The sequence below is a fragment of the Haematobia irritans genome, chromosome 2 (genome assembly GCF_050003625.1).
Source record: "Haematobia irritans isolate KBUSLIRL chromosome 2, ASM5000362v1, whole genome shotgun sequence".
NCBI classification, from domain to species: Eukaryota; Metazoa; Arthropoda; class Insecta; order Diptera; family Muscidae; genus Haematobia; species Haematobia irritans.
The window spans coordinates 72134499-72162047 of NC_134398.1; the positions used below are offsets into that span (position 1 = coordinate 72134499).

At 31.1% G+C, this 27549-nt stretch overlaps 2 protein-coding genes across 4 annotated transcripts in view; one reads left to right on the plus strand and one right to left on the minus strand.

Annotated features, from left to right (window-relative positions):
- Positions 1 to 7943, minus strand: part of TTLL5 (Tubulin tyrosine ligase-like 5) — a 45995-nt gene extending 38052 nt beyond the window's left edge. Inside the window, exon 1 of the mRNA XM_075295264.1 lies at positions 7465 to 7943. The gene's annotated coding sequence lies outside the window, so the exon portion shown is untranslated. The remainder of the gene's footprint in view (positions 1 to 7464) is intronic.
- Positions 7944 to 16599: 8656 nt separating this feature from the next.
- The window catches only part of C1GalTA (Glycoprotein-N-acetylgalactosamine 3-beta-galactosyltransferase 1), a 62033-nt gene continuing 51083 nt past the window's right edge, over positions 16600 to 27549 (plus strand). For all 3 annotated transcript variants that reach the window (XM_075295270.1, XM_075295271.1, XM_075295269.1), the window contains exon 1: positions 16600 to 17193. The gene's annotated coding sequence lies outside the window, so the exon portion shown is untranslated. The remainder of the gene's footprint in view (positions 17194 to 27549) is intronic.

Below are 27549 nucleotides of genomic sequence, written 5' to 3' on the forward strand. Positions count from 1 at the left end.
TTTTTTTTTAACCGAGTGTGAGATCACCCACACTAAACACCATACTTAATAAATGATTAATGTGATTTATACTAAAAACATGACGATATATGCATGAATTTAGAATTTTTTCATTTTTGTTATGGATACGTAAATGAATTTTAATGGTCAACGTACGCAACGTAGCCTTTTATGTAAGAAAATAAATTCTCGGAGAGGTAATGGAAATTGTCTGACATCACCACCACCCATCGCTAAGAGGCTACTGAGAAGTAGAACGAGACAAGAAGAAATCACCACTGGGTGTAGCCTCCATTTGATTTGGATATCATAATTATTAAACAAAATGACGCGAATCGAAAGTCTTTATTGGAATTGACATGTTTTTGTTTGTTTTCCTAACAATAACCATAAAGGGATTGCAAGTACATTAATGTTTTATTTTTATTTTAAAAAATGAAAAATATTTGTTGGCGTGTTCTGAGACGATTTTACTGGGTAATAAATCGTTCCCAAAAAAAGCAAAGAAAGTACTCTTTTTAAATCCGGACAAATTTCTTTAAAGTAAAGAAATTTTGATGAAAGGAAAGTTAATAATGATGAAAGGATATATCTTTTAAGTAAGGTTATTTTTTCTTAAAGTGAAGAAAAAAATTTTTGAATCTAAAACATAATCTTTAAATTAACTGAGATATAGATTCTTTGGATTAAAGGACATTCCAATTCCAAGATTAAGACTTATTTTGGGGATTTTGCATCTTTAAATTTGAAAATAAAACAATATTTTTTACATTGAAATATGCGTATTTTATAAATGGCATTTATTTGTATGTGCTTTGTGAATATATCGCAAAATGAGAATGACAATTTGATAAATAAGATGTGAATACTAATTTCAATTTTATAGAGCCTCGATTTGATTGTAGATGGCTTCCTGACACCACTTTATATTAAAGAAGCCACATCCTTGGCCTGGAAGGTCAAATCATTAGATCCAATTGATTTTGCATTTAAGTGTGGTGACTATTTGGCCCATATACCAAAATACAACCTGGTATTAAATGTGTCTGAGATACACAAAGACGTCAAATGATGAACTTTTTCTAAACGCATTCAGTTCATAATCGATTGCTGAAGTTGTTGGCCACCCGACCACGACATCATGCGAGTATGACATTATAATCAGCCAATGCACTATGGGCGGAAATTGAAATTTTTGCGACAAAAAGTATTTAGAATTATTCCAGTATTGGTTTGTTGTTCGTAGGATTCTTAGATTTTGATGAAATTTGGTACAACGTGTTTTCCTGGCAAAAAAAGAGACACTCTGTTGAATTTGGGAAAATTCGGATCAAATTCGTAGTGTTTTCAAATTTAACACAAAATAATTTTTATAATGTCCTTAAAGTGTGAAAAATGTCATCAAAATTGGTTGAAATTTAGATATAGCACCCGCATATATGCATTTCTCATTTTTGACCACAAAACCCTTATTTATTAACCGATCTTACTCAAAGTTGGCAGAATTTAATCTTCTATAGTAATAACTATTCTGCATCGAAATCGGTTCAGATTTAGATACAAATCCCATATAAAGGGTGATTCTTTTGAGGTTAGGATTTTCATGCATTAGTATTTGACAGATCACGTGGGATTTCAGACATGGTGTCAAAGAGAAAGATGCTCAGTATGCTTTGACATTTCATCATGAATAGACTTACGATCTGCCACAACGTCGAATTTTCAGTGAATGGGCCCTAGAAAAGTTGGCAGAAAATCCGCTTTTTTATCGACAAATTTTGTTCAGCGATGAGGCTCATTTCTGGTTGAATGGCTACGTAAATAAGCAAAATTGCCGCATTTGGAGTGAAGAGCAACCAGAAGCCGTTCAAGAACTGCCCATGCATCCCGAAAAATGCACTGTTTGGTGTGGTTTGTACGCTGGTGGAATCATTGGACCGTATTTTTTCAAAGATGCTGTTGGACGCAACGTTACGGTGAATGGCGATCGCTATCGTTCGATGCTAACAAACTTTTTGTTGCCAAAAATGGAAGAACTGAACTTGGTTGACATGTGGTTTCAACAAGATGGCGCTACATGCCACACAGCTCGCGATTCTATGGCCATTTTGAGGGAAAACTTCGGAGAACAATTCATCTCAAGAAATGGACCGGTAAGTTGGCCACCAAGATCATGCGATTTGACGCCTTTAGACTATTTTTTGTGGGGCTACGTCAAGTCTAAAGTCTACAGAAATAAGCCAGCAACTATTCCAGCTTTGGAAGACAACATTTCCGAAGAAATTCGGGCTATTCCGGCCGAAATGCTCGAAAAAGTTGCCCAAAATTGGACTTTCCGAATGGACCACCTAAGACGCAGCCGCGGTCAACATTTAAATGAAATTATCTTCAAAAAGTAAATGTCATGGACCAATCTAACGTTTCAAATAAAGAACCGATGAGATTTTGCAAATTTTATGCGTTTTTTTAAAAAAAAAAGTTATCAAGCTCTTAACAAATCACCCTTTATATGTACCGCTTGATGTTCCCAATTGTGGCCACAAGACCTTTATTTTGGCTTACTGCTACCAACTAGACGTGTGCACGTGAGTAATATTTTGTTCACGCTCACGCACGATATTTTTTGGTAGGACTCACGCTCACGAAAAGAAAATTTGTACTCACGCACACTCATGCACGAAAATCTTTTAAATGTCGTGACTCACAAAAAATATCGTGACTCACGAAAAATGTCGTGACTCACGAATAATTTTATGAGTGATTTACCTTTAGAACCTGACTGAAAACATGAGTATGGTTAAAATCGTTTGCGTTATAAAAATCTTAGGATGTCACTAAAATTATAAATGAATTCAAATCGTAAGCATTTTATGTTCGTCAGCGGGATTATTTTCGTGAGCGTGTTTTTCCGAAATTCGTACTCACGCACACTCACGAAGATATTATTTTCGTGACTCACGCTCACGCACGACATTTGGTTGGTTAATCACACTCACGCCGTTGCCGCCAGCGTGACACACGCCTCACGCGTGAGTCACGAAATTTTTCGTGAGTCACGACAATTTCGTGTCACGTGCACACCTCTACTACCAACATTTTTATTGTCTCAATGGAAATGTTTCATTATATCAACGAAAAACATCATTGGCTCAATTTTAGAGCAAATTTCTCTACGTGTCTTAATTTGCGAAAGCAATATACCCACTTCAATTTAAAAATTATAAATTTTTATTGCTGTAAATGATTTTGAACGAACAATCCTCGAATAAAAATCAATACCGCTTCCATTAGGTCTCATATTTAGTTTGATTTTCCTTGCTTTCCAATGAGGCAGATTTAGTTTCAAAACAAATGTCCATGGTTACAGCCGCACATTTGCAATGGACTGTTGAGAACGTAGGTTGTGGCGCGCGGATCATTTCTGTCGATGACTTACTTAACCAAACATGGTATAAATGGGCTCATAAGTGATTATGAAAACTCACTTGTGTCATTTGCAGCGTAATGAGATGGTGGTATTTAGGGGACATGTGTGGAACACATGAATTTCGTTGGTTGTATTGTTGTCTCACTCTCGTTATCAACAACAAAAAATGAAAGTTATATCTACGTAATTGACGTTTTTGAGTCATAGACATGTTATTTGTACGTCACTTATTCAATGAAATAGAAGCATAATCGACGATATGCAAGATATGTATAATAGGGTGTGTAGAAGATTAATTTTCCAAAAGTTGTATAATAATTAGTAGATTGATGGTTGTGATTATGAACTTTAACAGACCAAAGGCCAGTGCTAATTTAGGTATTAGCAAAACCATTTATCTTTCCATAAAATATAAACTGCAAAGAGTTATAATCGGAAAATTTAAGATGCTTTTCTGACGGCAAAAAAAATTAAAATATATTGAAAAATCCATAAATTCTTATCAATATAAAATTTCATTACACAGAAAAAATCCGTACACAGAAAAAAATTTCCGTAGTTAAGCTAACGCTAAATTTAACTTATTTTTATTGTAAAAAAATTATTTATTAGTAGTTAAATTTCATTACTTTTTGCGAAATTTTCCACAGCCCAATTTTTCGTTTTTTTAAGTATGTCTCAAATATTTTATGAACTAAACGTGAGTATAAAGTTCGATGACCGTACACATATGTTGAATATGATCAAAAGCAAATGAAAATTTTCGTACGATTCCCAAAAATAGTAAGAATGAAGTACTGTATGGTTAAAATTGTCATGATTTGGCGCCAATGATTTTCTTCTTAACTTTCAGTTAATACTTTCTTCTATTAGAGAGTGTAATTTCGTGAACTGTAGTTAAAAAGTACAACAGGGCATTAAATTTTCCTGATTTTAACAACGGGCAAAATTTAGTTCAATTTTCATATGAGTTAGTTTATTCTTCCTATAAAACAGTTTACTTTTTTCGGTGTAGTTAAATAAATTAAACTTATTTTTATTATTTCTTTATTAAATTTAGAACAGAAATTTTGGAAAATGGCGTCCCTTGCTTCAAGTCGTATGTCCTTAAACTACCCAGCAAAAAAAGCGTCACCAAAAAAGTAATGAAAATGTTCTTTTTGGATCCGGAAGCGGTGCAAAATTGACGCAGAAGCGATGAATTTAACATGGGCTTGTCATAGGACGGAAGTCCTCCATTTCAACAGCCGTTGCACTGAGTTTTCATCACTTCTTTAGGTGTGATCCGAATTCAATGTTTTGGATGTAAATTAAACATTCTGTGATATTTTGTCAAATAAATAATTTTTATAATTTTTTATAATTTTTAATGTATTCTAACGCTTGTCGGAAACGTTTGACCTCAAATATTTTCAAAAATTCACAATTTTTTTCAGATTGGATTTAGCACTTTTTTTGACAAAATTTAAATGATTTGTACCACTTTATGAATTCTTACTCTGCTTTTAAGCTATTTGAAACCAAAAATTTAAAATTACCCATTAAAAGTATGAAAAAACTAAGTTATAAAAACTTGAATTAAAAGAACATCTTGGGTAGTTAAAATAAAGAACATCATTGTGACTGCATCTTCTGCAAGTGCTTTTAAAGTTGTGCCTTTGGAAGAACTTCCAAATTTTTTTGCTGGGTAAAGCTAATCTTTAAAGTAAAGAAATACATTTACTTATTATTTAAGGAAATCGTCCTTAAACTAACTGAAATATTGAATCTTTTCATTTAAGATAAAAACACTCCAAATATAGGCTAAGACATATTTAGAGGATTCAGCATCTTTGGTTGAAAGTTTTTTTGGAATTAAGAAAACATTTTCTATTTTGAAGTATCCGTTATAATTTCGATTTTTAAACTGACATATAACATATTTGTACTTGAATATCTTTATTAATATACCGGGGAAAATTTGTATCCTAACTTTAATTTTATTGATCCTAGATTTAAAGCCAGATAGAAAATATCTTTAAAGAAGAAGCCGCATCTTTGGCACCTTCTTTAAAGGATTATTTAACGGTGGCAAAGGAAAAGAGATATGCTTGTAAATTCGTTTAGGCAAAGCCGACTTGATAGTTCTTTTTTTCAGGAGGTTCAAGTGTAATTCACTTTGGGTTTAGTGAATTACCCGAATTTATTCTGATAATTGGTTGATAGTTTTGCTCAAAGTAGAGGATGCTGATGAGGAATGTGGTAATTCCAAAACGGCTGTCCATCTAACCATCTTGCAGCAGTCTATACACGCAAAAAATAGTTCTTTCCTCCCAAAAGAAATTTAAGACAAACAAAGTTCGTTTCTCATTTGCTTTTCGCTATAAGGAAGTGTATTTGGAAGGAAAGTATATACTTTTTGTGATAAACGTTTATTCCTTTCCAGGATGTAAAAACAATTTCATAAAGACAAACTAAAAAAAAAAACATTGTTTTCTTGCTAATTGCATTTTCCCTCACATCTTTCTCACATCGACGAGGTGTAATACCAACAATGTAGAAGAAAATATACGATTTTATAAATTTTTAAATATTTTTTACCTTTCGCCTGGACGGAGAATCGAACCGCGGACCATGCACTTTGTAAGCCAATACACTAACCACTGAGCTATGTACCTGTTATGGTCACCAATAGATAAATATCCATATAAGTTATATTTATATAGCATAGCTTGCGGCGCCCACGAACCGAATAAACAAAGTTTATTTAACAGAAAGAAACATTTAGTTTGGCACCGTGGAGCAGTGGTTGCTACGCCCGACTAGCATGGCAAGGGTCGTGGGGTTTTTTTTACATATATTCCAGATATGTTCGGAAGATTCCGAAAAAATGTTCAAAATTACATTGTAGTATATAAAATATATAAAATTTTGAACTGTAAAATGTGTCTTATTAAAGAACTAAAGTCAGAAAACAACAGAGTTTGATATAAACGAAATGGACCATGTTGTTGTTTCAAAAATAACTTTTTTTATTGAAAAAATAAAAATTTTGTAACAGACGAATTTTTTGGTGATAAAAGTTTAAAATTTTCGAAGCAATTCAAAAAACTCTAACAAAAGAAAAACGTTTTCGGTACACGTTTTCCAAACGTTTTTTCTTTGCGTGTAGTCTTTGCCCGAATAAATTTAAGAATTATACTTTTCCTCTGTTGGTTAAGCTATTCTTGTAGTTTAGTCAATACATGGTTTTAAGCAGAAATCAAAACAACAATAATGGAAGGTCAAAATCTTTGGATCCAAGTAAACTTTGTTTGAGTGTATCATTAAATATATTCCAATAGGAATGCTTTGACCTAATTCTAGATGTATGCTTAAAAGAATCGTTTGCTTATAAACATTTATTCTTTATAAGAAAACAAAACGCATATAAGAAAACAATATTTGTTTTTTTTTCTGAACTTCTTATATCCGTGATCTACTAATACAGGGTTTTCTTTGGAAATTCGTTATAAAATCAATCTGAGCGCTTCAGTTAATTCAATGATTTATTTGCTGGTCTAGTTACAAATTCATGGACACCTTGCAGCTAAAAATATAAGCAAATATATGTTTTGGCATATTGGCCTCTAATAGATATGTTTGACTGAATGTTTATTTGCAAATACACAACTCTGCGTATGGTTGTGTCAGCTATTCACTCTGTTTCGTTTCACCGTTCTCACTCTCTCACTTGACAAAATATGCTGGCGGGGATTTCGTTACTCACTAATATACAAAATCTCATAGATTGGACGAATTTCTTGAGTATGAAATGTCATCAAAAATAACTTGTTTTTTCTTTTTTGACAAAAACATTTACCACTGCTTCCAGCAGACTATCTCACACTTCTTATTTGTAGCCATCAGAATGTACAAAATAATTTAAAATTTTCATTTCCAAAAACACTCTCTCCCACTGTTTTCTCAAATGCTTCAGAACTCCGCATGGAGAGTTGACATTTCTTGAATTGATTTTATTTTTACAACTGCGAATGGTGTGTTTTCTTCTTACTTACTTTTACTTGTAGTTCGTTTGAGTCCAAGTGTCAAAATATTTATCAATCCATGTCGCTTTCACACTGCCAAGTCACCACACTTAAATTTAAGATTTTTAACTGTTCTTAATGCCGGTCAATTACAAGTAAAACTTCTCGTCTCATATTTCACTGTTGGTTATTTTGTTTTTGTTTTTCTTTCTTAATTTCAAGATATTAATCATAAACGAATTGGTCACCACAGCCACTTAATCGATACGCATAGTATGGAATATTAACTCAAAGAAACAAACAAAAAACATTGGATATATGAAAATATTGACCGACCAGACAGACCGTTGACGTAAACCGTTCGACTAGAAATGGGGGTTGCTCTTGCACTACGGCGAATTTTTGGTCTCTGGGTGTTTTTGTGTTCACTACAGTTTGTTTGGATTACCCCCATTAGATGTGGCCAAGGAGGGAGGTGGCAGGCGTTATTAACCAGAGAGATGTTTAGTGTTTGTCAGCTGCTTTCGCTTCCATGTGCTTGTCCAACAAGAACGAATCGAAAGAAAAACATACTAAAATCACTCAAGAGCATAAGAGAGAGAGAGAGGGAGAGGAAATATTTGGAGCCCAGAGATGGGTACTTCAATGTTTCTTATAATTGAGATTAACTCAATAGAAGTTCAAAAAATGCCCAGTTTAATTTAGTCAAAGATATTATTAAAATTATAATGCTGCACTGTATTCATATAATTTTAGTCTTATTATGTATGTACACAATAATATAAATAATCAAGTATACACCGAATCAATTTTTTTTATAAAAACGATATATTAGCTACAATATTTATTTATTTAATTTGTACTAAACTTATAGTAAATATAAGATAAGTATGGTGGGAATAATAGAGGGAAGCTTTAGCAACTGACTACAGTGCACTCGCGGTAACGTGAACACGCTTTTTTTGACACTAACTACTCCGTAACGCTGAAAAATCTGAAATTTGACGTTAAAGACAGATTCACAATGCCAAATACAATTTCAAATACACCTACGGAATTTTTTAGTGATCTGGTTTTGCTTTTTTCGTGAATTTTAATTATTAATTTAAATTGGTTTATAATTCCATACCCACTGATATTTTTCCGATCTCTTTTTTTTAAATTTTTTCATGAAATTAAATTGAGTGTTTAATATTACTAATAACAATAATAATAAAAGAGTATCACGTTAGAACGTGTAAAACTCCCGAATATGGCGATGTTTTGTTCTGAAATTCGCTGAATTTCACTAACGTGAACATTTTCGCTAATGTGAACTCTCTTGGTTTTAATTAGCCAGCAAAAAAATTTGGAAGTTCTTCCAAAGGCACAACTTTAAAAGCACTTCCAGAAGATGTACTCTATTTTAACTACACGGGAAGTTCTTTTCATTAAATTTTTTATAACATGCTTTTTTCATATTTTTAATGGGTAATTTTAACTTTTTTTCAAATTGGTTAAAAACAGTTTAAGAATTCATAAAATGGTACGAATTATTTAAATTTTGTCGAAAAAAAATGCTAAATCCAATCAAAAAAATTGTGAATTTTTTAAATATTTGAAGTCAAACGTTTCAAACAGGTTATTTGACAAAGTATCACAGAATTTTTTAATTTACATCCAATACATTGAATTCGGATTACAGCTAAAGAAGTAATGCAAATTCAGTGTACCGGCTGTTGAAATGGAGGACTTCCGTCCTATGACAAGCCCATGTTAAATTCATCGCTTCTGCGTCAATTTTGCACCACTTCCGGAACCAAAAAGAATATTTTCATTACTTTTTTGGCGACGCTTTTTTTGCTTGGTAGTTCACGTTACCGCGAGTGCATACAATGACGGCTTTTGCAAAATAACGAAACTTGTAGGTTCGATAATGCCTTCCGTTAGTTATTACTTTCACTTTGTGTATTTTCGTCAAAACAGAACAATTAAAAATATGCAAACTGTTATAAGTAGCAAAATTAAGTAAATGTCGATGAGCATTAAAAACTTTAAATTGAACTGCGAAATCGATGGGGAAAATTTATCTGAAATATCAGAAATCGAAGACAGTGCTCGTCAATTCAATATGTAACTAAGATACTAAAAAATAATTAATGATTACAAATTAGCCAATATAAGGCGACCAGCGAAGATTGCGCTAGAAGAGAATTGTACGAACTGTGAATAAATCTCTCAAAGTTATTGTGGTTTTGATGTAATTCCTGGCTTGCGGCTTTTATGTATCGACAAACAACACTCTATTTCAAATTTTACACAAAAAAGTAAACTGTTTTATAGGAAGAATGAACTAGCTCGCCCGAAAATTGAATTAAATTTTACTCCACATTTTGAGATTTACACAAAGCGTTGTTAAAATCAGCAAAACTTAATGCCCTGGTGTGCTTTTTAATTGGAAACGAAATTACACCCTGCCATAGAAGGAAAATTTAACTAAAATGAAAGAAAAAAACCTTTGGCGCCATATCATGACCCATACAAATACAGTAGTTCATTCTTACAATTTTAGGGAACCGTACGATACGAAATTTTCTTCTACTTTAGTTATTGAACTTATGTATGTGTACGGTAGGGGTTTCTTTTTCACGGACTTTTTTCCATTCCCAGGAAAGCGGGAATTTTTTTCGAATTTTGCAGGATCCCGGTCAAAGCACTGAAAAAACAGTGAACCCACCAGGAAGAAAAATTTTGGTTCATTTTTAGAAAATTTCGATTATTTTTAGAAAATTTTAACTAAACAGTATTACAAACATTGACATCACGCCGGCATCACAAAAATAAGTAAATATTTCTCGAAAAATTCAAGAAAATTTATTAGACGTAATTAACTTTTATCACTTGTTAAAGAAAATCTTGTTGTTTGAAGGAAAAATTTTTAGTTCAAAATTGGAAAAATGTCTTTACTGACATACGAAGTTGAAGATAGGCGCATTATTGGTAAAATTTACAAATTTTAAGAAATTCTGAACTATTTGGTGGGAGACACGAATTTAGTTAATCTTTATGCTTTATTTGTGTATAATTTTTTCCTCTGTTTCAGTTAATTTAACTAAAGTACGCAAAAAAAAAAACTATTAAAGTCATGGAATCTTCCTTAAAAAGAAATAATTCCATGAACTAAAAGAGATTTAAATCGGCTTTAGTGAAATATAGGGTTCAATTTTTTTGAGTGAGGAAACCTGCTTTGATGCGGCATACATTTACACCCTCAAAAAATTAATTTTAACATATATCCCAAACACATTTTGCTTCAAGCATATATATTTTCAGGATTGGTCCAAACAAAATATTGTCGTATTTTTCAAACATATTATGTTTCACCTTAGGCATACGCTGGTAGAAAACAATTTTAATGGAATTTTTTTGTGTATATATATATATTTTTAAGGGTCCAATGGGTTACTTCCATTCTTTTACTTGCAGTTTACTCTCTACATATGATAGGAGCTATTTTTGCGGCGACCATGTAACATTTTCACCTGCAACCATGTTAGCTCAGTGAACATGGTTCTAAGAAAAATAAAATTGTCCTCATCTAAAAAGTTATATTGATAAAAAGAAATTTGTTTCAATCAAAATACAATGGTCACGATCTAAAATGTTGTGGTATTCGTCAAAAATGTTTTTCTTCCAGTTAAAAGAACATGGTCACAACCTAAAATGTTTTGATCTTTATGAAAAAACTTTTTTCGCCGTCGAAAAAAGGACGCCACTTGAGAAAAGAAAACACAAAATTAACTTTATTTATTTGTTTTTATTTATTTGTGTTTATAATGTCGTGCAAGCAAACATCACATATTTTTACAAACTCTATTTTGGTTCAATTTCAACAATAAGTAATCATTTCATATTTACTTCGTGCCCATCAAATGTACCAATGCAGACATTATGTAACTGCAAATAAAAATAAATTATACCATGTATCAAAATGCAGAACAAAAAAACAGGTAAAGTTTTTCAATTACACTTTCCTTTTTTGTGTTCACATAAAACCACATGCCACTTCTGAAAAAATAAATTAACACAAAACACAGTAATTCCGTATTCTCCGTCCATTCGAAGCAACAATCAACACGCGACTGACGCGCAAAATGAAAATCGTGTGTACCTACACAATGTTTTTATAAAATTATTTTCGTTGCAAAAAAGTTAAAAAATTAAATGGTCACGAAATAATATACATGGTCTTTATGGCCATGTAATGGTTCTAGAATATGTTTGCGGCATTTGAGAACCATTTAAATGCTTATTGCCAACAATTTTCTCCACTCGAAAATTATTTTTACAAAGACAAAATACATGGTTTTCGCGACAATTACATACTCTAGATAAGCAAATTTAAATTTACAACAAATTACAACTATATTGCGAAAAACAAGTGAAAATGTTTTACGATTGCAATTTACCAATCGAAAAAATTTCGATCAAAAAACTCGATATCGGTAGACCCCCATAAAAATTTTAGCCCCACCATAATTTGAAAACCTATTTACTATTTTCCATTGTTTTTATATAATATTAACAAAGTAAATACAACCGCACAAAGTTGCGCTAAAGAATTTCATGCACAATCGAATTACTTGGGTTGCCGATGTCAATATATAGTTTTATTTCTTATGATTGTCTTCTAAATTGTAAGTTAGTTTGTTTATTATAAGTGAATGTTTGAAGTCTGATTATGATTTAAGTTGCCCACCATTTCAACAGCCGCTGCACTGAATTTGCATCACTCCATAAGGTATGATCCGAATTCGGTATTTTGAAAGAATTTTGTGATATTTTCCCAAATAATTAATTTTTATAATTTTTAATGCATTCTAACGCTTGTCTGACAAGTTTGACCTCGAATATTTTCAAAAATTATCGATTTATATTATCTAGAATGGATTTAGAATTTTTGCGGCAAAGTTTGTACCATTTTATTAATTCTTACTCATTTTTTAATCTATTTGAAGAAAATACAAAAAATTACCCAGAAAAATTCTTTGTCAGGACATTTTTGGAAGTGATTTTAAAGTTGTACCTTTAGAACAACTCCCAAATTGTTTTGCTGGGAAAAAGTGTAGAAATACTTTTAGTTACTTTATTATAAATTTATTGTCTAGTTATGTTGAAGTCTGATTGATTATTCATTTTAATAAAATAAAACATTAATTGAAGACGGCATTGGTTATCCCTTTAGTTTAAAAAAAAGAAAACAAGAATTAAATCGGTTGGCGTTTAGAAACAAAATGGTTGATATAGAAGTTATATTACCTTTTCCATACTATGGTGGTGGGTTAGACAACCCTTAACGGTAAAAAAAAATAAAGTTATTACTATATTCGCTGGAAGTTAACTGCACTCAAAAATGAGAACCCACAAGGCCACTAAATCAATTTAACGGTATACAAGTGATGCGAAATTTTTATGTTTTAGTTAAAATCTCCCCAATGTGTGAAAGTTTCCTTGAATGGAATAATTTTATGTGTATTTTAGTTATCCAATTTTATAAAAATAGTGCTGTAGTTTATAAGGGCATTGACATTTTTTTGTGTAAATTATGCCAACTTAAGGGCATATTCAGCATCGTTAAACGACGAGAGTGTTCTATTGATAATGAACATACAAAGATATGTTTCTCAAGATTTCATATTAAATTCATCCCGTTAGTCCCTTTAAATTCCACATTTTAAATTATACCCTCATAAAAAATTCAACGAAATTTTATCTTAATTTTAGTTCATGAAAATCGGTTGATTTTCGTTCAATTTTGCCAAATGTGAGAACATATTTTAACATTTTTTTGCTTACCTTAATGAAGTACACAATTTTACCATTTTGTCTTGAACTTAATATAGCGCCAAAGCCATTTTAACCATTTTTAACCCATCCATCAAAATATGATTTTTTTAACAGCAGAAAATATATATTCTTTTTAATAAATCCTCTTCAATTTGACAAAAATTGTTAACTTATTTGTATCATGTTGCAATTAGTAAAACATTTTAATTAAATATTTCTAAAATGAACCTACATTTTCTTTTATCTTAAGAGAGCAATTTCTGTGAAACTGTTTTATGAGTTCAATTGTTTTGGCTGTGCGCTTGGCATGTTAATAAGGCTTCGGCAAAAATTTGATATGCTTAAGTCTAAATATTATTTAATTTGAATATTAAAATGAGTATTCGGAGTAAAGAGAATAGACATTCGGAACCAAGAGAATATACGTTTGAAAAAAACAACATGTGATTTTGCTTTTAGAGCAGCATTTTATGTCTTTGGGGACATGTGTTTTGTTTACCATTTTAACATTATGGGCACAATGTTTTTTCTTGGTCCGCCAAAAGAAATCGGAACGTACGACGAGTAAGTCAAAATATTCACACAAAGAAAATTAAAAAAAAAAAAACTGTGGCAAATATATAAAAATTACAAAAGGGATCTTCATAAAAAATAACGAATGGGTACTATACTAGTTGAGAGACAGTAAAATGAAAAGGGAGAAGAAGTGAAAAATTAAACAGTAATATTTTTATAAGGGTTGTTTTTTGGAACAAAGACAATCGTTATTGATTTTGGAAAAAAATCGGTTCAGATTTAGATATAGCTGTCATATATATTTATCCTCGATCTGGTCATAATTGGCGTGCTTATCAACCGATGTTCTTCAAATTCTGTACATCCGAATATTTTATGAGTCTCGAAGAACTTGAAAAATATCAGCCAGATTTAGATATAGCTCCCATATATATCTTCGTCCGATTGCGACTCATATGGCAACAGAGGCGAAAATTTACTACCGATTTTCGTGAAATTTTGCACAGAAATTTGTTTGAAATCGGTTCAGCTATTATTCATAGCTCCCATATAAAGTACACCAGAGTTGGTGAAATTTGGTAGACTGTTTCATATTTTAGACCCATTTTCAATGGGATTTTCCTCCAATTGATTGGATAGTTTCCACAGAGAATATATTTAATATGATATTTAAGTGTGTCAAGCTTCATCTAATTTGGTTCAGATTTAGATAAAACCTCCATATATTCGTTTTTCCGGTTTATACAAATATGGCCAAAACTCCCACACTTTACACAAAATTATGTGATGATTTCCCCATATCTTAGTCATATCCTACACACTGTAATGTCAGAATTTCCACAGAACGGTTGAGTTTTAAATAAGGCTCCAAATCGCCCGACTTGACCAAAAAATAAATCACAACCCACACTTGACCACATATCTTGGCGAGATCTAACCAATATCCTTGTAAAATCGCCACTGATGAGTAGCAAAAATTCTAAATATTACTAAAATTGTCCTATATCTCGAATACATGTATCGCCTGATAAATTATAAATGCTCTTTTGTACAATTGCATTAAAATTTGTCTCGCTTCACTCGCGACACTTAATATATAAAACAGCAAACTTGCAACTTAGAGGAAAACCCTTCAGCTTTCACACAAAGAAAAAAAAAATAATATTTTTCTAAAAAAGTTGATATTTTTATCCATTCATTTGTAGAGTTATTTCTAATTAAAAAAGCGATTTCAAATATTAAAATATATACTCGAGAATACTTCCATATTTAATGTCGACAAATTTATTTAACATAGTCTTATGAAAATCATATTTTGAAATTTGTCACAGAATTCATTACTAATATCACGTACAAAATTTCATTCGGATCGAATGAAATTTGCTATTTCAAGAGTCTCTAGAATTTTAATCTGGGAGTATAGTCTTTAGAGTCCAAGATTTGATATCAAAAGTGATCTGATATATATATATATATATATATATATATATATATATATATATATATATATATATATATATATATATATATATATATATATATATATATATATATATATATATATATATATATATATATATATATATATATATATATATATATATATATATATATATATATTGGATTGATATAGGTATAAATTGGATATTAAAAATTATCTAGCTCCGTAATAGATATTTTAAGTTATCCATATTCTAATGCGAAAGTGGAGAGAATGTTTAGCACTTTGTACTTTTTTTTTAAATAAAAGAAGGCATAGAATATGTCTCAATACAATAAATACTTTAGTTCATATCAAATATGGATCAAACTATGAAAGTTGTTGCTGTTTTGATAGTCAAATTACCAATAAAATTTGTGTAAAAATAATTTCTAATGAAACATATGAAAATCAGAGTACTATATAAAATCTTCCCAGAGGATGAAGAACAAAGTTATATAACATTATTCGATGAAAATATGTTTTAAGTATTCAATTATATTTGTTAGTACTTTTAAAAAACATTAACTTTGAACAAAATTATTATATTTTTAGTTATTTTCTATCAATCTATTATTGGATTTTATATGTTATTAACAAAAGTACATATTGTTTATAAAACTTTAAAGGTTTCTCAATAGATTTATTGATGGGAACTGGGGTGTTAGAAATTATATTAATTTGGCATCACTGATGATCTATTTGAAGGCGTTATTAATTGTATCGTGCATAAAACTGTTATCATTATAACTGAAATTTAAGATTTTAGAACTTAAACTAATTTCACACTCGATGAAAACAAATTTTTAGATTGAAAATAAAATCAAGCATCGATAGTCTTAGCACAGGGTTAATATGTATAAGTAACTTACCCAGCTTTTTTCCTTCGTCATATCATCCTATATCAAAATGTAAAGCCAAACAATGTTGAAAGTCAATGTAAGAATTTTTTGTTTTTGATAACGCTATTGTCGATTTTGTCACCCACTCTTATACATATACATACGATGCATTGGTCCCTTGCCTTTGGTTGTGCATTGAGCTTGGGTTATTTTCACCATAAAAACCTATACAGTGGTTGACAACCCTGCCAATCTACCACAAACACCGCGAGGAGAGTATATTCTCTGTCGCAGAGTATTTGCGAGAGCATGTGAACATCTGTTCATTCTAACAGAGCGAGGCAGCAGCGAATAATATCAATGAAATGAAAACAACTATAGACGTCAGAACGCAGCCGACTGCTAAACTTAGGGGAGTATTCAATTAATGGCAGAATACAAGAGAGAGGAGCATATATTGCTGGCCCATATGGGGGTTTATTTCTTTAGTCGTTGCTGCAGCCAGCCGCCAGACGTTGCCGGTCGCTGTGATAGTTGCCATAGTTAGTAGCAAAGGCTTAAGCATTCAAAGTAGATGGTCGAGGTGGAGTGTGCTGGTTATTGTCAATGCGATTTTGATGCTATGCTAAAAATATTATAAATAAGAAAACAAATTAAAAATAATTATAACAACGCACAAGCATAGCCATAATTATTCTTTATAGCGCGAAACTAAAAAAAAAACAACAACAAAAATACAAAATATTGTGCTCTCTTTTCCAAAGGATGGATGTGTGAATGGCAACATTTGTATTTCTTCAGAATGTAGAAAGTAGCAAAGTTGTGCAAACAAACAAAAAATAAATATAAAGCAAACAGAAAGTGCAAAAATAAAGAAAATCTATTTAATACAAAAGTGAAGTTGAAAACTTTGTAACGAAAATGCCTATCTTAATAAAATACAAAACGAAAAATTGTATAAAAAAGTAAACAACCCCTAAAACAAAAACAGGGCACAAAACTAGCCAACCAGGTTGCCACATTTAACAATCGAAATGTGCAAAAAATCGATGTAAGGCCGAGCGGAGAGTCCTGTCGTGTAACCACGTAAAGAAAGTGAGTGTCACAATTACCGAGAATTTGTGGGCAAAAAGGATTTTTATAATTGTAAACATGGGCCCATTATACAATATATGTTTTTGTTATTTACACTGTATGTAGATGGTTTTGATGTAGACAACAGCTCGCCTCATGTCATTTCTTATCTTCTCTTTATACGTTACGTCTTTCGAATCTTTGGGAGTCATCTCAACATCCAATTCGATTATATGAGTTAGTGACCCACCGACCGACCCCCAGTACACCCCTTATCATAACCTTAATGAGAAGTGAGAGTGAACCATAGGATGTTTATGAAGTGTGAGTGCGTGTGTTTGACCTACACATTTACAGTGGTGGATAAAATTGATTTTTAGTTTATTAGTGTATTTAGTTTAGTTTATTTAAAAAGTTCCTTAACGTTGTTATTGTTACTAGATATTATATGTAGGCCAATATTATATGATCATAGGCTTCATATATTCCGAACATGGTTTGCTGGTTTATAACATTAATACACTGGTAGAGAAAACTTCTTTATATTAACGAAATGTGTCACTAAATTTGAAACATTGAAATAAATTTATTAATTTAACGAAATTTGTAATTATTATAACGAATATCTGTTAATCGACGAAATGAAATAAAAATATGTAGAGTGAAATTTAGATCATTTTACCTTTTTCTGTGTTGGGTTTTGCGAGTTCTTTTCATAAAACCTCGTGGAAATCGATTTATAAGCTAAGCCGAATTTGGACCCAATAGGTGTCATACAACAAATGTTAATCCATTCAAAAACTGCAGAATTATTTCCACAAAATCCATTTGGACCCCGTTTACATTGATGTTATATGTTTTTGTAATCAAAGATTAGGTCGCAGTTCAACTTCAACAAATCAACTTCAAATTTAGTATCTATTTTGGGTCAGAATAGAACCCTATTGATTTTGGAAGAAATAGGTACATATTTAGATATAGCTCCCATATATCTTTCGTCCGATATGTACTTATATGCTCCATAAGCCAGAGTTTTACCCTGCTTTGTTTTAAATATTGTACAACTGATAGCGTCGTGTCGTAAAGTGTGTTTTCTTATAGGTAAATATTTTTTAAAAGAGTAAATAGTAAATTCATATAGTAAAAAAGTAAATTCATTCTTTTAGGAACATATTTTATAAAAATTCGGTTTCATATAGAAAATAAAATAATAGCATATTTTAGTTTTATAACATTTTGGATAAAAATGTAAATAACAACAAAAATTTCGACAAAAAGTAAAATAAATTAACAAAATCCGGTTGTTCTTTCCAAAATGTATTTAGTTTCGTTCGTTATCGTTTTTTTCATACAATACGTTTTTCTTTGAACGAATGATTTATTTCTCTGATTTTATAAATTGATTTCCATCACTGTTAGAAAAATATGTTTTTCATATGTTCCGATATAAACAAAATGTATTTCGGGCACAATTTTTAAACACAATATATTTAAGTGCAAACATGTAATGTTCCTAAACTAATACTAAATGTTTGGACACATATGTTAATATGTTAGAATATATTATGTTTGGGACATGAATGTTTCATAAAAATAATATGTGTGAATGTTAACATATATAAATTTACAAATTTTGAGTAAACGTATATATGTTGTGATATTTTATTCAGAGAGCGAGAGAGAGAGAGAGAGTATAGAGAAAGAAATAGAGATGGAAACCGGGAGGGTTGACGAAAGATATCAACATAACACAGCGGGAGAATCAAAAGAGAGCAATTTCTGTGAAACCGCTTGTATGTTGTTTCGGAAAACTGTTTTATGATAAGGCCAAAAAATTGATATGCTTAAGTCTAAATATCATTTAATTTGAATATTACAAAGAGTATTCGGAGTAAAGAGAATAAACATTCGGAACCAAGAGAATAGACATTTGAAAAAAAAACAGCATGTGTTTTCGCCTTGAAAGCAGCATTTTATGTATTTGTGGACATGTCTTTTGTTTATCATTTTGGTATTATGGGCAAAAATTTTGTCTTGGTTCGTTAAAAGAAATCGGAACGTACGAGGAGTAAGTCAAAATATTCAGACAATGGAAATTAAAAAAGAAACTGTGGAAAATATACAAAAATTACAAAGGGATCTTCATAAAAATAACGAAAGAGCACTACTCTTTTTAGAGTTGGGACAGTAAAATGAACAAAAAAGGAGGAAACAGTGAAAAATTAAACACTAAAATGTATAAGAACAAAGTTTAGTTCCCCTTTATTAATAAGTAGTCCAAGAGGACTTGAAGGACACCTTCAAATATAAAAGCTGGCATTACGTTCGAGTTTTGCAGCTAAAACAATAGAATAAGTTTATTTTCTTTAAAATGAACTATTAAAGAAATATCAAAGGCAAAACAGGGTCATTTTAGAACGACTCCACGTTCTTCTTTTGTTAGAGTTTTTGAATTGCTTCCAAAATTTCAAACTTTTATACCAAAAACAGTTTTTTTATTACAAAATTGTTATTTTTCCAATAAAAAAAAATAATATTTTAATCAAAAGCTCAGTCCATTTCGTTTATATCAAGCACTGTTTCTGACTGTAAATCTTTAATAACCCATATTTCGATGTTTCATTATAAAAATTTGATATAGTATATATATAAATGTGTAAATAAAAAAAATATGTTTGGAACATATGCTGGAGAAGCAATTGTTTTTGAGGGTGCTGTCTCAGATTTTATCGTCATTAGACAATCTACCTTTTTAAAAGTCTTTTAGCCGATATAAATGCATTACAAAACAAACGTATTATACAGGTGTCGTTTTTGTGTATAACCATTTTGCTGTCTATACACGAACGTAAAAATTATATGTTTGGAAGTCAAATTTTTAGCACATTATTTTTAGTACAAGTACAAGCATATAATGTTCATAAACTAACATAACATATTTGCGACATATATGTAAATATGTTAGAACATATTATGTTTGTTACGCACTTCCAGAAGATGCACTCCCAAATATGTTTTTTAGTTTAACTACACAAGAAATTCTTTTAATTGAACTTTTTATAACTCGCTTTTTTTCTTATTTTTAATGGGTAATTTTATCTTTTGTTTGTTTCAAAAAGGTTAAAAACAAAATAAGAGTTAATAAAATTGTACAAATTATTTAAATTTTGACGAAAAATGCTAAATGCAATCAAGAAATATTGCGAATTTTCATAATATTGTAGGTCAAAAAAGCGTTATAATGCATTAAAACTCATAAAAAATATTAAAAAAAGGTATTTATTTGGCAAAATAATTTGACAAAATTTTGTAATGAACATCCAAAAAACGCAATTCGGATCACACCGCAAGAAGTGATGCAAATTTAGTGCAACGGCTGTTGAAACGGTGGACATCCGTCCATATTAAATTCATCACTTCTGCGCCAAATATGAACTACTTCGGGATCCAAAAAGAACATTTTCACTACTTTTTTGTTGGGATATAACAAACATATATTAATTTAGAAATTTCCTATGAACATATAGGTGTTTAGAAAAAAGACCAAGGGGTATGCTGAAAGTATAAAAAAAATGGAAGCAAGCAATTGGCCCTTAAAAATATTTGCACACAAAGAAAATTTCATTAAAAGTTTTTTATGTTTGAAGAATAAAAAAAAAATATTTTGTTTGGACCAATCCTGAAAATGTATATCCTTGAAGCAGAATGTGTTTGGGAGAATACGTTACTGAAGCGATTTTTTGAGGGTGTAGGTTTTCGCCCAAATAAATTTGATAAATATACCTTTCCTCTGTTTGTTTTAAGCTGGAATCAAAACAACAGAAAAAGTTTTTGTATATCGTTAACAAGATTGTTATCTGCCGTGATTGTCAACTTGTTCTTATACCAGTATTTTATAAACATATTTCTTATACAAAACATTTTTCCTTTTCATAAATCTTTTCTTATGCGTTTTTTCATATATGAGATGTACTTATATCCTTTACCTTCTGTATAACCATTCTTTGAAAGAGGGTAAAGGAGCAATTTCCTTTTTCGAGTATAACGTTGGTTTTGTAATAATTAATGATGGAATTGTGAAAATATTGATGTGTTTTTATAGTTCAGTATGTTATGTCTGACACTGTTCTGCTCTCTCTGTACACTGTACAGAATGGTGCCTGGCCGCTAATCTCTCTCATTTCTGCCAGCAGAATACAATACTAAACAAAATAAAAATCTCTCTTGAACACGCTTCCATACCACCATCGGAAGCCGCTTTTGCCGATGTCAGCAAATTGCATTAAGTTTCGCAGTTTAATTTAATCAAAATAGAGATGCCAAATTTGATATTTTCACATTAAAAGTTATCCATAGTGGATTCCATAGCTAGTTGTTTTATTAACCTGGATATTTCGCTTTGGTCTACAATTCGAATTCTACATAGATGGATGAATATAGTCAATATTTGATTAATAGAATTTATTTAATTTCCTATGAAAATACAGACATTAGTCCTTGAGATTCTAAACTCATTGTTCAGCTATATGATTCATTAAATATTATTTCAAGTTATATTTTCAGTTTTTCCCGCTTGGCTTGATTTTGTATTGTTCCAGTTAGCAAATGTTTTATTAAATAATGCCATTTGGTGGCAAAATGTGAGCCTTATCACAAATAGCGTAAATAATGTAGGTAAACACAGATGGATTTCACCGAAATATCTACTCGTTTTATTAGAACCCTACTTAGTGATTAATATATGTATAAGCATATCTATCTACAATATTTTTTTTTTTAGATGTTCTGACATATAATAAACACTTGTTATCCATTATTATATTTACTCAACCTCGCCAAATTGAAATAATATCTAATACAATAAAAAACAAGTAAGTAAAGTCTAAATTCGGGCGGAGCCGACTATATTATACCCTTCACCACTATGTAGACAAACATTTGTGTTACCAACTCAACTACTTCAAATTTGCTGGGAGCTATATAAAGGTTTGCATTTCCAGATACAAATACTTTTAATAGAGACAATTTTTTGTACTTCTACAAAAACTCTAGAATTAAAATTTAAACCGGCTAACGTACTGGGATGAAACACAATGTTAGTAAAACAAAAATATGGGAAGAAATTTTAATGCAATTGTACAAAAGAGCATTTATGATTTATCACGCGATACATATGTATATAGGACAATTTTAGTAATATTTAGAATTTTTGCTACTCATCAGTGGCGATTTTACAAGGATATTGGTTAGATCTCGCCAAGATATGTGGTCAAGTGTGGGTTGTGATATATTATTTGGTCAAGTCGGGCGACTTGGAGCCTTATTTAAAACTCAACCGTTCTGTGGAAATTCTGACATTAAAGTGTGTAGGATATGACTAAGATATGGGGAAATCATCACAGAATTTTGTGTAAAGTGTGGGAGTTTTGGCCATATTTGTATAAACGGGAAAAACGAATATATGGAGGCTTTATCTAAATCTGAACCAAATTAGATCAAACTTGACACACTTAAATATCATATTAAATATATTCTCTGTGGAAACTATCCAATCAATTGGAGGAAAATCCAATTGAAAATGGGTCTAAAATATGAAACAGTCTACCATATTTCCCCAACTCTGGTGTACGTTTATATGGGAGCTATGAATAATCTGATCCGATTTTGAATAAATTTGGCATGCATAGTTGGAATAATAATTCTGCAATCCCTGCAAAATTTCACGTAAATGGGAGTATAACATTGGCCCCCGTGGTCATATGAGTGTTAATCGGACGAAATATGTATATAAGGGAGCTATATCTAAATCTGAACGAATTCAAACAAATTTGGCACATTTACGGATACTATTAAACGTACACCCTCAAAAAAAATCGCTTCTCTAACATATGTTCCAAACATATTTTGCAGGAAGCACATATATTATTGGATACCGCCGAAACATTAATATGTTTGTTTTATGTGACCATATTATATGTTTGGAAGCATTTTGAGTCCAAGAATAGTATATGCTTGGAAGAATTCCCCAAAGAAGATTATGTTCATTCCCTCACATAATTTTCGCTTCCACGAAATTTTTGAGTTCTACGCATCTTTTTCTGTAATACAAATATGCTGTTTTTTTTTTCAAATGTCTATTCTCTTGGTTCCGAATATCTATTCTCTTTATTCCGAATACTCATTCTACTATTCAAATTAAATAATATTTAGACATATGCATACCAAATTTTTGGCCTTATTATAAAACAGTTTTCCGAAACAACATACATTCACAGAAATTGCTCTCATTTCATTCTCTCGCTGTGTTATGTTGATATTTTTTATTCAACCCTCCAGGTTTCCATATCTATTTCTTTCTCTATACTAACTCTCTCTCTCTGTCGCTCTCTGAATAAAGTATCACAACATATATATGTTTACTCGAAATTTGTAAATTTATATATGTTTCCATACACACATATTATTTTTATGAAACATTCATGCCCCAAACATAATATATTCTAACATATTAACATATGTGTCCCAAACATTTTGTGTTAATTTAGGAACATTACATGTTTGCACTTAAATATATTGTGTTTAAAAATTGTGCCCGAAACACATTTTGTTTATATCGGAACATATGAAAAACATATTTTTCTAACAGTGTACTCCTTGTGAAAAATTTGAAGCAAGTCAGTGCAAAACTCTGGCTTTTGAGGCCATATAAGTGCAAATCGGACGAATGATATATAGGGAGCTATATCTAAATCTGAACCGATTTCAATCACATTTACCAACCATTGGTAGAATGTTAATTCTACACCCTCAAAAAAATCGTTTCTCTAACATATGTTCTAAACATATTTTGCAGGAAGCACATATATTATTGGATACTGCCGAAACATTAACATGTTTCTTTTATGTGAACATATTATATGTTTGGAAGCATTTTGAGTCCAAAATTTTATATGCTTGGAAGAATTTTCCCCAAAGAAGATTGTTCTCATTCCCTCACATAATTTTCACTTCCACGAAATTTTTTAGTTCTTGGCACCTTTTTCTGTAATACAAATAATGTTGAAGATATTATTCTATTTTATAAATTTTTTAAATTTTACCTTTCGCCTGGACGGAGAATCGAACCGAGTACCATACGAACCGAGTACCATTGTAAGACAACACACTATCCACTGGGCTACATAGCTGTTATAGTCACCAGTAGACAATTATCGTTATAATTTACATTTATATAGCATAGTTTGCAGCGCCCACGAGTCCATGCAAACATAACATTATTTAACAGAAACATACATTTGTTGACCACGTGGAGCAGTGGTCAGCATGTGACCATTGCACCACGGGAGACACCGTGGTGCAATGGTTAGCATGTCCGCCTTGCATACACAAGGTCGTGGGTTCGATTCCTGCTTCGACCGAACACCAAAAAGTTTATGTGCGTGAAGATAAATTCGAATTTAAAATTGCGGCAGAGGCCTTAGCCGAGACATAAACCAGCACCTTGTATGTAATTTTAAATTCGAATTTAATTATTTAAATTCGAATTTAATTATTTAAATTCGAATTTAACTTTACAAATATATCATTTTCTTGAAAACGCTAAGAATTTTTAAATGGAATTTGATAGAATTCGTTAAAGACGGACCTAAGTATCCTTAATTCGAACAAATTTCTCACAACAATAATTTAGAAACCGGCAAAATTAAAATGTTGTTTAACAAAAAAGGGACAACTGTGCCAAAACCGTTCGGGGTTCCAAAACGAAACTACCACCATTGGATAGGTCTTAGTGCGTATTATTCAAATTCGAAATAATTTCATTAGAAAAGTATTTCAGAAAGCGGAAAATTGAAATATATTTTCAGAGTTAATTTACATCAACGAGGCCACTGTACGAAAACCCTTCGGGGTTCCAAGACGAAACTACCACCATTGGATAGGTCTTAGTGCGTACTATTCAAATTCGAAATGATTTCATTAGAAAAATATTTCAGAAAGCGGAAATTTGAAAAATATTTTCCGGGTGAATTTTCACAAATGAGGCCACTGTGCCAAAACTCTTCGGTGTTCCAAAACGAAACTACCGCCATTGGATAGGTCTTAGTGCGTACTATTCAAATTGGAAATAATTTCACTAGAAAAGTATTTCAGAAAGCGGAAAATTGAAAAATATTTTCAGAGTTAATTTACATCAACGAGGCCACTGTGCGAAAACCCTTCGGGGTTCCAAAACGAAACTACCACCATTGGATAGGTCTTAGTACTATCCAAATTCGAAATAATTTCATTAGAAAAGTATTTCAGAAAGCGGAAATATGAAATTTATTTTCCGGGTGAATTTTCACAAATGAGGCCACTGTGCCGAAACCCTTCGGGGTTCCAAAACGAAACTACCACCATTTGATAGGTCTTAGTGCGTACTATTCAAATTCGAAATAATTTCATTAGAAAAGTATTTCAGAAAGTGGAAATTTGAAAAATATTTTCCGGGTGAATTTTCACAAATGAGGACTACTTATTAATAAAAAGGAACTAAACTTTGTTTTTATACATTTTACTGTTTAATTTTTCACTTTTTCCTCCTTTTTTCATTTTACTGTCCTAACTCTAAAAAGAGTATAGTGCCCTTTCGTTATTTTTATGAAGATCCCTTTGTAATTTTTGTATATTTTCCAACGTTTTTTTTTTTTTTTTAATTTCCTTTGCCTGAATATTTTGATTTACTCCTCGTACGTTCCGATTTCCTTTAACGATCCCAAGAAAAACATTGTGCCCATAATGCCAAAATGATAAACAAAACACATGTCCACACAGGCATAAAATGCTGTTCTCAAGGCGAAAACACATGCTGTTTTTTTCAAATGTCTATTCTCTTGGTTCCGAATGTCTATTCTCTTTACTCCGAATACTCATTCTAATATTAATTAATAATATTTATTTAATATTTAATTAAATAATATTTAGACTTAAGCATATCAAATTTTGGGCCTTATCATAAAACAGTTTTCCGAAACAACATACTAGCGGTTTCACAAAAATGGCTCTCTTTTCATTCTCTCGTTGTGTTATGTTGATATCTTTCGTCAACCCTCCCGGTATCCATCTCTATTTCTTTATATTCTCTCTACGTCTCTCTCTGAATAAAATATCACAACATATATATGTTTACTCGAAATTTGTAATTTTATATATGTTTACATTCACACATATTATTTTTATGAAACATTCATGCCCCAAACATAATATATTCTAACATATGTGTCCCACACATTTAATGTTAGTTTAGGAACATTACACGTTTGCACTTAAATATATTGTGTTTAAAAATTGTGCCCGAAACACATTTTGTTTATATCGGAACATATGAAAAACATATGTTTCCAACAGTGTACTCTCTGTGCAAAATTTCAAGAAAATCGGTGGTAAATTTTGGCCTCTGTTGCCATATGAGTCGAAATCGGACGAAGATATATATAGGAGCTATATCTAAATCTGGCCGATATTTTGCAAGTTCTTCGAGACTCATAAAATATTCGGATGTACAGAATTTGAAGAACATCGGTTGATAAACACGCCAATTATGACCAGATCGGGGATAAATATATATGACAGCGATATCTAAATCTGAACCGATTTTTTCCAAAATTAATAGCGATTGTCTTTGTTCCAAAAAAAGGACGATAAACTGCGACCTGTACTTTGCGCACAAATATACATGAACAGACAGACGGACATCGCTAAATCGACTCAGAATTTAATTCTAAGACGATCGGTATACTAAACGATGGGTCTCAGACTTTTCCACAAATGCACAAACTTATTATACCCTGTACCACAGTAGTGGTGAAGGGTATAAAAACGTTACTACACATATTCCGACGATAGAATTAAATTTTCGTAAACTGAAAAAGGTTAACTTATCTAAGTGTTTATAAAAAAATTTTAACTATTTTTTTTTTTGCAAAATAAATGGAGGCGTTTTAATATACACAGGTCATATTTATTTTATTATCCTATTAATGTCCGATCTTAGATGAATGCATTTGCATTTGTAATAACATGGTTGTGACCATCATATTCGAGGAGCAAAATAGGATTTGAGCTTTTTTGTGGCGACCATGTGGTAAAAAATGTCGTGGTTGTCATTTAAGAATTTATGATATTGATTAAAAGAATTTATTTTTATAAAAGAACATGGTTACCATGGAAAAATGTTATGACCTTTACAAAAGGTACACAGAAAAATAAGTAAACTTTTGAAATTTACACAAAACGTTGTTAACACCAAGAAATGCCCTGGTGTACTTTTTAACTACAACTCACGAAATTACACCCTCTCAAAGGAGAAACAAGTATATACGGCTGTAAGTTCGGACA